The sequence below is a fragment of the Oncorhynchus nerka genome, linkage group LG25 (assembly GCF_034236695.1).
Source record: "Oncorhynchus nerka isolate Pitt River linkage group LG25, Oner_Uvic_2.0, whole genome shotgun sequence".
NCBI classification, from domain to species: domain Eukaryota; kingdom Metazoa; phylum Chordata; class Actinopteri; order Salmoniformes; family Salmonidae; genus Oncorhynchus; species Oncorhynchus nerka.
In genome coordinates this window covers 1,960,701-1,970,760 of record NC_088420.1, presented here as the reverse complement: position 1 = coordinate 1,970,760, position 10,060 = coordinate 1,960,701, and the positions used below count along the sequence as shown (strand labels likewise).

Sequence of the window (10,060 nt, the reverse complement as noted above, 5' to 3'; positions counted from 1 at the left end):
GCATTTCACTGTGAGGTCTACTACACCTGTTGTATTCAGCATTTCACTGTGAGGTCTACTACACCTGTTGTATTCAGCATTTCACTGTAAGGTCTACTACACCTGTTGTATTCAGCATTTCACTGTGAGGTCTACTACACCTGTTGTATTCAGCATTTCACTGTAAGGTCTACTACACCTGTTGTATTCAGCATTTCACTGTGAGGTCTACTACACCTGTTGTATTCAGCATTTCACTGTGAGGTCTACTACACCTGTTGTATTCAGCATTTCACTGTGAGGTCTACTACACCTGTTGTATTCAGCATTTCACTGTGAGGTCTACTACACCTGTTGTATTCAGCATTTCACTGTGAGGTCTACTACACCTGTTGTATTCAGCATTTCACTGCATTTCACACCTGTTGTAGGTTTCTACTACACCTGTTGTATTCAGCATTTCACTGTAAGGTCTACTACACCTGTTGTATTCAGCATTTCACTGTGAGGTCTACTACACCTGTTGTATTCAGCATTTCACTGTGAGGTCTACTACACCTGTTGTATTCAGCATTTCACTGTGAGGTCTACTACACCTGTTGTATTCAGCATTTCACTGTAAGGTCTACTACACCTGTTGTATTCAGCATTTCACTGTGAGGTCTACTACACCTGTTGTATTCAGCATTTCACTGTGAGGTCTACTACACCTGTTGTATTCAGCATTTCACTGTGAGGTCTACTACACCTGTTGTATTCAGCATTTCACTGTGAGGTCTACTACACCTGTTTTATTCAGCATTTCACTGTAAGGTCTACTACACCTGTTGTATTCAGCATTTCACTGTGAGGTCTACTACACCTGTTGTATTCATCATTTCACTGTAAGGTCTACTACACCTGTTGTATTTAGCATTTCACTGTAAGGTCTACTACACCTGTTGTATTCAGCATTTCACTGTGAGGTCTACTACACCTGTTGTATTCAGCATTTCACTGTGAGGTCTACTACACCTGTTGTATTCAGGATTTCACTGTAAGGTCTACTACACCTGTTGTATTCAGCATTTCACTGTGAGGTCTACTACACCTGTTGTATTCAGCATTTCACTGTGAGGTCTACTACACCTGTTGTATTCAGCATTTCACTGTAAGGTCTACTACACCTGTTGTATTCAGCATTTCACTGTAAGGTCTACTACACCTGTTGTATTCAGCATTTCACTGTAAGGTCTACTACACCTGTTGTATTCAGCATTTCACTGTAAGGTCTACTACACCTGTTGTATTCAGCATTTCACTGTAAGGTCTACTACACCTGTTGTATTCAGCATTTCACTGTGAGGTCTACTACACCTGTTGTATTCAGCATTTCACTGTAAGGTCTACTACACCTGTTGTATTCAGCATTTCACTGTAGGTCTAGGTCTACTACACCTGTTGTATTCAGCATTTCACTGTAAGGTCTACTACACCTGTTGTATTCAGCATTTCACTGTAAGGTCTACTACACTTGTATTCAGCATGTCACTGTAAGGTCTACTACACCTGTTGTATTCAGCATTTCACTGTGAGGTCTACTACACCTGTTGTATTCAGCATTTCACTGTAAGGTCTACTACACCTGTTGTATTCAGCATTTCACTGTAAGGTCTACTACACCTGTTGTATTCAGCATTTCACTGTAAGGTCTACTACACCTGTTGTATTCAGCATTTCACTGTAAGGTCTACTACACCTGTTGTATTCAGCATTTCACTGTGAGGTCTACTACACCTGTTGTATTCAGCATTTCACTGTAAGGTCTACTACACCTGTTGTATTCAGCATTTCACTGTGAGGTCTACTACACCTGTTGTATTCAGCATTTCACTGTGAGGTCTACTACACCTGGTCTACTACACCTGTTGTATTCAGCATTTCACTGTAAGGTCTACTACACCTGTTGTATTCAGCATTTCACTGTAAGGTCTACTACACCTGTTGTATTCAGCATTTCACTGTGAGGTCTACTACACCTGTTGTATTCAGCATTTCACTGTGAGGTCTACTACACCTGTTGTATTCAGCATTTCACTGTGAGGTCTACTACACCTGTTGTATTCAGCATTTCACTGTAAGGTCTACTACACCTGTTTTATTCAGCATTTCACTGTAAGGTCTACTACACCTGTTGTATTCAGCATTTCACTGTGAGGTCTACTACACCTGTTGTATTCAGCATTTCACTGTGAGGTCTACTACACCTGTTGTATTCAGCATTTCACTGTGAGGTCTACTACACCTGTTGTATTCAGCATTTCACTGTAAGGTCTACTACACCTGTTTTATTCAGCATTTCACTGTAAGGTCTACTACACCTGTTGTATTCAGCATTTCACTGTGAGGTCTACTACACCTGTTGTATTCATCATTTCACTGTAAGGTCTACTACACCTGTTGTATTTAGCATTTCACTGTAAGGTCTACTACACCTGTTGTATTCAGCATTTCACTGTAAGGTCTACTACACTTGTATTCAGCATGTCACTGTAAGGTCTACTACACCTGTTGTATTCAGGATTTCACTGTGAGGTCTACTACACCTGTGGTATTCAGGATTTCACTGTAAGGTCTACTACACCTGTTGTATTCAGCATTTCACTGTGAGGTCTACTACATCTGTTGTATTCAGCATTTCACTGTAAGGTCTACTACACCTGTTGTATTCAGCATTTCACTGTAAGGTCTACTACACCTGTTGTATTCAGCATTTCACTGTAAGGTCTACTACACCTGTTGTATTCAGCATTTCACTGTAAGGTCTACTACACCTGTTGTATTCAGCATTTCACTGTAAGGTCTACTACACCTGTTGTATTCAGCATTTCACTGTAAGGTCTACTACACCTGTTGTATTCTGCATTTCACTGTGAGGTCTACTAAACCTGTTGTATTCGGCATTTCACTGTAAGGTCTACTACACCTGTTGTATTCAGCATTTCACTGTGAGGTCTACTACACCTGTTGTATTCAGCATTTCACTGTAAGGTCTACTACACCTGTTGTATTCAGCATTTCACTGTAAGGTCTACTACACTTGTATTCAGCATGTCACTGTAAGGTCTACTACACCTGTTGTATTCAGGATTTCACTGTGAGGTCTACTACACCTGTTGTATTCAGGATTTCACTGTAAGGTCTACTACACCTGTTGTATTCAGCATTTCACTGTGAGGTCTACTACACCTGTTGTATTCGGCATTTCACTGTAAGGTCTACTACACCTGTTGTATTCAGGATTTCACTGTAAGGTCTACTACACCTGTTGTATTCAGCATTTCACTGTGAGGTCTACTACACCTGTTGTATTCGGCATTTCACTGTAAGGTCTACTACACCTGTTGTATTCAGCATTTCACTGTGAGGTCTACTACACCTGTTGTATTCAGCATTTCACTGTGAGGTCTACTACACCTGTTGTATTCAGCATTTCACTGTAAGGTCTACTACACCTGTTTTATTCAGCATTTCACTGTAAGGTCTACTACACCTGTTGTATTCAGCATTTCACTGTGAGGTCTACTACACCTGTTGTATTCAGCATTTCACTGTGAGGTCTACTACACCTGTTGTATTCAGCATTTCACTGTGAGGTCTACTACACCTGTTTTATTCAGCATTTCACTGTAAGGTCTACACCTGTTGTATTCAGCATTTCACTGTGAGGTCTACTACACCTGTTGTATTCAGCATTTCACTGTAAGGTCTACACCTGTTGTATTCAGCATTTCACTGTGAGGTCTACTACACCTGTTGTATTCAGCATTTCACTGTAAGGTCTACTACACCTGTTGTATTCAGCATTTCACTGTAAGGTCTACTACACCTGTTGTATTCAGCATTTCACTGTGAGGTCTACTACACCTGTTGTATTCAGCATTTCACTGTAAGGTCTACTACACCTGTTTTATTCAGCATTTCACTGTAAGCTCTACACCTGTTGTATTCAGCATTTCACTGTGAGTTCTACTACACCTGTTGTATTCAGCATTTCACTGTGAGGTCTACTACACCTGTTGTATTCAGCATTTCACTGTGAGGTCTACTACACCTGTTGTATTCAGCATTTCACTGTAAGGTCTACTACACCTGTTTTATTCAGCATTTCACTGTAAGGTCTACACCTGTTGTATTCAGCATTTCACTGTGAGGTCTACTACACCTGTTGTATTCAGCATTCACTGTGAGGTCTACTACACCTGTTGTATTCAGCATTTCACTGTGAGGTCTACTACACCTGTTGTATTCAGCATTTCACTGTGAGGTCTACTACACCTGTTGTATTCAGCATTTCACTGTAAGGTCTACTACACCTGTTGTATTCAGCATTTCACTGTAAGGTCTACTACACCTGTTGTATTCAGCATTTCACTGTGAGGTCTACTACACCTGTTGTATTCAGCATTTCACTGTAAGGTCTACTACACCTGTTGTATTCAGCATTTCACTGTAAGGTCTACTACACCTGTTGTATTCAGCATTTCACTGTAAGGTCTACTACACCTGTTGTATTTAGCATTTCACTGTAAGGTCTACTACACCTGTTGTATTCAGCATTTCACTGTGAAGGTCTACTACACCTGTTGTATTCAGCATTTCACTGTAAGGTCTACTACACCTGTTGTATTCAGCATTTCACTGTGAGGTCTACTACACCTGTTGTATTCAGGATTTCACTGTAAGGTCTACTACACCTGTTGTATTCAGCATTTCACTGTAAGGTCTACTACACTGTTGTATTCAGCATTTCACTGTAAGGTCTACTACACCTGTTGTATTCAGCATTTCACTGTGAGGTCTACTACACCTGTTGTATTCAGCATTTCACTGTAAGGTCTACTACACCTGTTGTATTCAGCATTTCACTGTAAGGTCTACTACACCTGTTGTATTCAGCATTTCACTGTAAGGTCTACTACACCTGTTGTATTCAGCATTTCACTGTAAGGTCTACTACACCTGTTGTATTCAGCATTTCACTGTAGGTCTACTACACCTGTTGTATTCAGCATTTCACTGTGAGGTCTACTACACCTGTTGTATTCAGCATTTCACTGTAAGGTCTACTACACCTGTTGTATTCAGCATTTCACTGTGAAGGTCTACTACACCTGTTGTATTCAGCATTTCACTGTAAGGTCTACTACACCTGTTGTATTCAGCATTTCACTGTAAGGTCTACTACACCTGTTGTATTCAGCATTTCACTGTGAGGTCTACTACACCTGTTGTATTCAGCATTTCACTGTAAGGTCTACTACACCTGTTGTATTCAGCATTTCACTGTAAGGTCTACTACACCTGTTGTATTCAGCATTTCACTGTGAGGTCTACTACACCTGTTGTATTCAGCATTTCACTGTGAGGTCTACTACACCTGTTGTATTCAGCATTTCACTGTAAGGTCTACTACACCTGTTGTATTCAGCATTTCACTGTGAGGTCTACTACACCTGTTGTATTCAGCATTTCACTGTAAGGTCTACTACACCTGTTGTATTCAGCATTTCACTGTAAGGTCTACTACACCTGTTGTATTCAGCATTTCACTGTGAGGTCTACTACACCTGTTGTATTCAGCATTTCACTGTGAGGTCTACTACACCTGTTGTATTCAGCATTTCACTGTGAGGTCTACTACACCTGTTGTATTCAGCATTTCACTGTAAGGTCTACTACACCTGTTTTATTCAGCATTTCACTGTAAGGTCTACACACCTGTTGTATTCAGCATTTCACTGTGAGGTCTACTACACCTGTTGTATTCAGCATTTCACTGTAGGTCTACTACACCTGTTGTATTCAGCATTTCACTGTGAGGTCTACTACACCTGTTGTATTCAGCATTTCACTGTGAGGTCTACTACACCTGTTGTATTCAGCATTTCACTGTAAGGTCTACTACACCTGTTGTATTCAGCATTTCACTGTAAGGTCTACTACACCTGTTGTATTCAGCATTTCACTGTGAGGTCTACTACACCTGTTGTATTCAGCATTTCACTGTAAGGTCTACTACACCTGTTGTATTCAGCATTTCACTGTAAGGTCTACTACACCTGTTGTATTCAGCATTTCACTGTGAGGTCTACTACACCTGTTGTATTCAGCATTTCACTGTGAGGTCTACTACACCTGTTGTATTCAGCATTTCACTGTGAGGTCTACTACACCTGTTGTATTCAGCATTTCACTGTAAGGTCTACTACACCTGTTGTATTCAGCATTTCACTGTAAGGTCTACTACACCTGTTGTATTCAGCATTTCACTGTGAGGTCTACTACACCTTGTATTCAGCATTCACTGTGAGGTCTACTACACCTGTTGTATTCAGCATTTCACTGTGAGGTCTACTACACCTGTTGTATTCTGCATTTCACTGTGAGGTCTACTACACCTGTTGTATTCAGCATTTCACTGTAAGGTCTACTACACCTGTTGTATTCAGCATTTCACTGTAAGGTCTACTACACCTGTTGTATTCAGCATTTCACTGTAAGGTCTACTACACCTGTTGTATTCAGCATTTCACTGTAAGGTCTACTACACCTGTTGTATTCAGCATTTCACTGTGAGGTCTACTACACCTGTTGTATTCAGCATTTCACTGTAAGGTCTACTACACCTGTTGTATTCAGCATTTCACTGTAAGGTCTACTACACTTGTATTCAGCATTTCACTGTGAGGTCTACTACACTTGTATTCAGCATGTCACTGTAAGGTCTACTACACCTGTTGTATTCAGCATTTCACTGTAAGGTCTACTACACCTGTTGTATTCAGCATTTCACTGTAAGGTCTACTACACCTGTTGTATTCAGCATTTCACTGTGAGGTCTACTACACCTGTTGTATTCATCATTTGACTGTAAGGTCTACTACACCTGTTGTATTTAGCATTTCACTGTAAGGTCTACTACACCTGTTGTATTCAGCATTTCACTGTAAGGTCTACTACACCTGTTGTATTCATGATTTCACTGTAAGGTCTACTACACCTGTTGTATTCTGCATTTCACTGTAAGGTCTACTACACCTGTTGTATTCAGCATTTCACTGTGAGGTCTACTACACCTGTTGTATTCAGCATTTCACTGTAAGGTCTACTACACCTGTTGTATTCAGCATTTCACTGTGAGGTCTACTACACCTGTTGTATTCTGCATTTCACTGTGAGGTCTACTACACCTGTTGTATTCAGCATTTCAGTGTAAGGTCTACTACACCTGTTGATTCAGCATTTCACTGTAAGGTCTACTACACCTGTTGTATTCAGCATTTCACTGTGAGGTCTACTACACCTGTTGTATTCAGCATGTCACTGTAAGGTCTACTACACATGTTGTATTCAGCATTTCACTGTGAGGTCTACTACACCTGTTGTATTCAGCATTTCACTGTGAGGTCTACTACACCTGTTGTATTCAGCATTTCACTGTAAGGTCTACTACACCTGTTGTATTCAGCATTTCACTGTAAGGTCTACTACACCTGTTGTATTCAGCATTTCACTGTAAGGTCTACTACACCTGTTGTATTTAGCATTTCACTGTAAGGTCTACTACACCTGTTGTATTCAGCATTTCACTGTAAGGTCTACTACACCTGTTGTATTCAGCATTTCACTGTAAGGTCTACTACACCTGTTGTATTCTGCATTTCACTGTAAGGTCTACTACACCTGTTGTATTCAGCATTTCACTGTGAGGTCTACTACACCTGTTGTATTCAGCATTTCACTGTAAGGTCTACTACACCTGTTGTATTCAGCATTTCACTGTGAGGTCTACTACACCTGTTGTATTCAGCATTTCACTGTAAGGTCTACTACACCTGTTGTATTCAGCATTTCACTGTGAGGTCTACTACACCTGTTGTATTCTGCATTTCACTGTGAGGTCTACTACACCTGTTGTATTCAGCATTTCACTGTAACCTGGTCTTTCACTGTAAGGTCTACACCTGTTGTATTCAGCATTTCACTGTAAGGTCTACTACACCTGTTGTATTCAGCATTTCACTGTAAGGTCTACTACACCTGTTGTATTCAGCATTTCACTGTAAGGTCTACTACACCTGTTGTATTCAGCATTTCACTGTGAGGTCTACTACACCTGTTGTATTCAGCATTTCACTGTGAGGTCTACTACACCTGTTGTATTCAGCATTTCACTGTAAGGTCTACTACACCTGTTGTATTCAGCATTTCACTGTAAGGTCTACTACACCTGTTGTATTCAGCATTTCACTGTAAGGTCTACTACACCTGTTGTATTCAGCATTTCACTGTAAGGTCTACTACACCTGTTGTATTCAGCATTTCACTGTGAGGTCTACTACACCTGTTGTATTCAGCATTTCACTGTGAGGTCTACTACACCTGTTGTATTCATCATTTCACTGTAAGGTCTACTACACCTGTTGTATTCAGCATTTCACTGTAAGGTCTACTACACTTGTATTCAGCATGTCACTGTAAGGTCTACTACACCTGTTGTATTCAGGATTTCACTGTGAGGTCTACTACACCTGTTGTATTCAGGATTTCACTGTAAGGTCTACTACACCTGTTGTATTCAGCATTTCACTGTGAGGTCTACTACATCTGTTGTATTCAGCATTTCACTGTAAGGTCTACTACACCTGTTGTATTCAGCATTTCACTGTAAGGTCTACTACACCTGTTGTATTCAGCATTTCACTGTAAGGTCTACTACACCTGTTGTATTCAGCATTTCACTGTAAGGTCTACTACACCTGTTGTATTCAGCATTTCACTGTAAGGTCTACTACACCTGTTGTATTCAGCATTTCACTGTAAGGTCTACTACACCTGTTGTATTCAGCATTTCACTGTGAGGTCTACTACACCTGTTGTATTCGGCATTTCACTGTAAGGTCTACTACACCTGTTGTATTCAGCATTTCACTGTGAGGTCTACTACACCTGTTGTATTCAGCATTTCACTGTAAGGTCTACTACACCTGTTGTATTCAGCATTTCACTGTGAGGTCTACTACACCTGTTGTATTCAGCATTTCACTGTAAGGTCTACTACACCTGTTGTATTCAGCATTTCACTGTAAGGTCTACTACACCTGTTGTATTCAGCATTTCACTGTAAGGTCTACTACACCTGTTGTATTCAGCATTTCACTGTGAGGTCTACTACACCTGTTGTATTCAGCATTTCACTGTGAGGTCTACTACACCTGTTGTATTCAGCATTTCACTGTGAGGTCTACTACACCTGTTGTATTCAGCATTTCACTGTAAGGTCTACTACACCTGTTTTATTCAGCATTTCACTGTAAGGTCTACTACACCTGTTGTATTCAGCATTTCACTGTGAGGTCTACTACACCTGTTGTATTCAGCATTTCACTGTGAGGTCTACTACACCTGTTGTATTCAGCATTTCACTGTGAGGTCTACTACACCTGTTGTATTCAGCATTTCACTGTAAGGTCTACTACACCTGTTTTATTCAGCATTTCACTGTAAGGTCTACTACACCTGTTGTATTCAGCATTTCACTGTGAGGTCTACTACACCTGTTGTATTCAGCATTTCACTGTGAGGTCTACTACACCTGTTGTATTCAGCATTTCACTGTGAGGTCTACTACACCTGTTGTATTCAGCATTTCACTGTAAGGTCTACTACACCTGTTTTATTCAGCATTTCACTGTAAGGTCTACACCTGTTGTATTCAGCATTTCACTGTAAGGTCTACTACACCTGTTGTATTCAGCATTTCACTGTAAGGTCTACTACACCTGTTGTATTCAGCATTTCACTGTGAGGTCTACTACACCTGTTGTATTCAGCATTTCACTGTAAGGTCTACTACACCTGTTGTATTCAGCATTTCACTGTGAGGTCTACTACACCTGTTGTATTCAGCATTTCAGTGTAAGGTCTACTACACCTGTTGATTCAGCATTTCACTGTAAGGTCTACTACACCTGTTGTATTCAGCATTTCACTGTGACGTCTACTACACCTGTTGTATTCAGCATTTCACTGTGAGGTC

The 10,060-nt window shown here is 40.5% G+C and overlaps 1 protein-coding gene across 1 annotated transcript in view; it reads right to left on the bottom strand.

Annotated features, from left to right (window-relative positions):
- The window catches only part of atp10a (ATPase phospholipid transporting 10A), a 165,255-nt gene that overhangs the window by 4,359 nt on the left and 150,836 nt on the right, over positions 1-10,060 (bottom strand). The window lies entirely within an intron of this gene.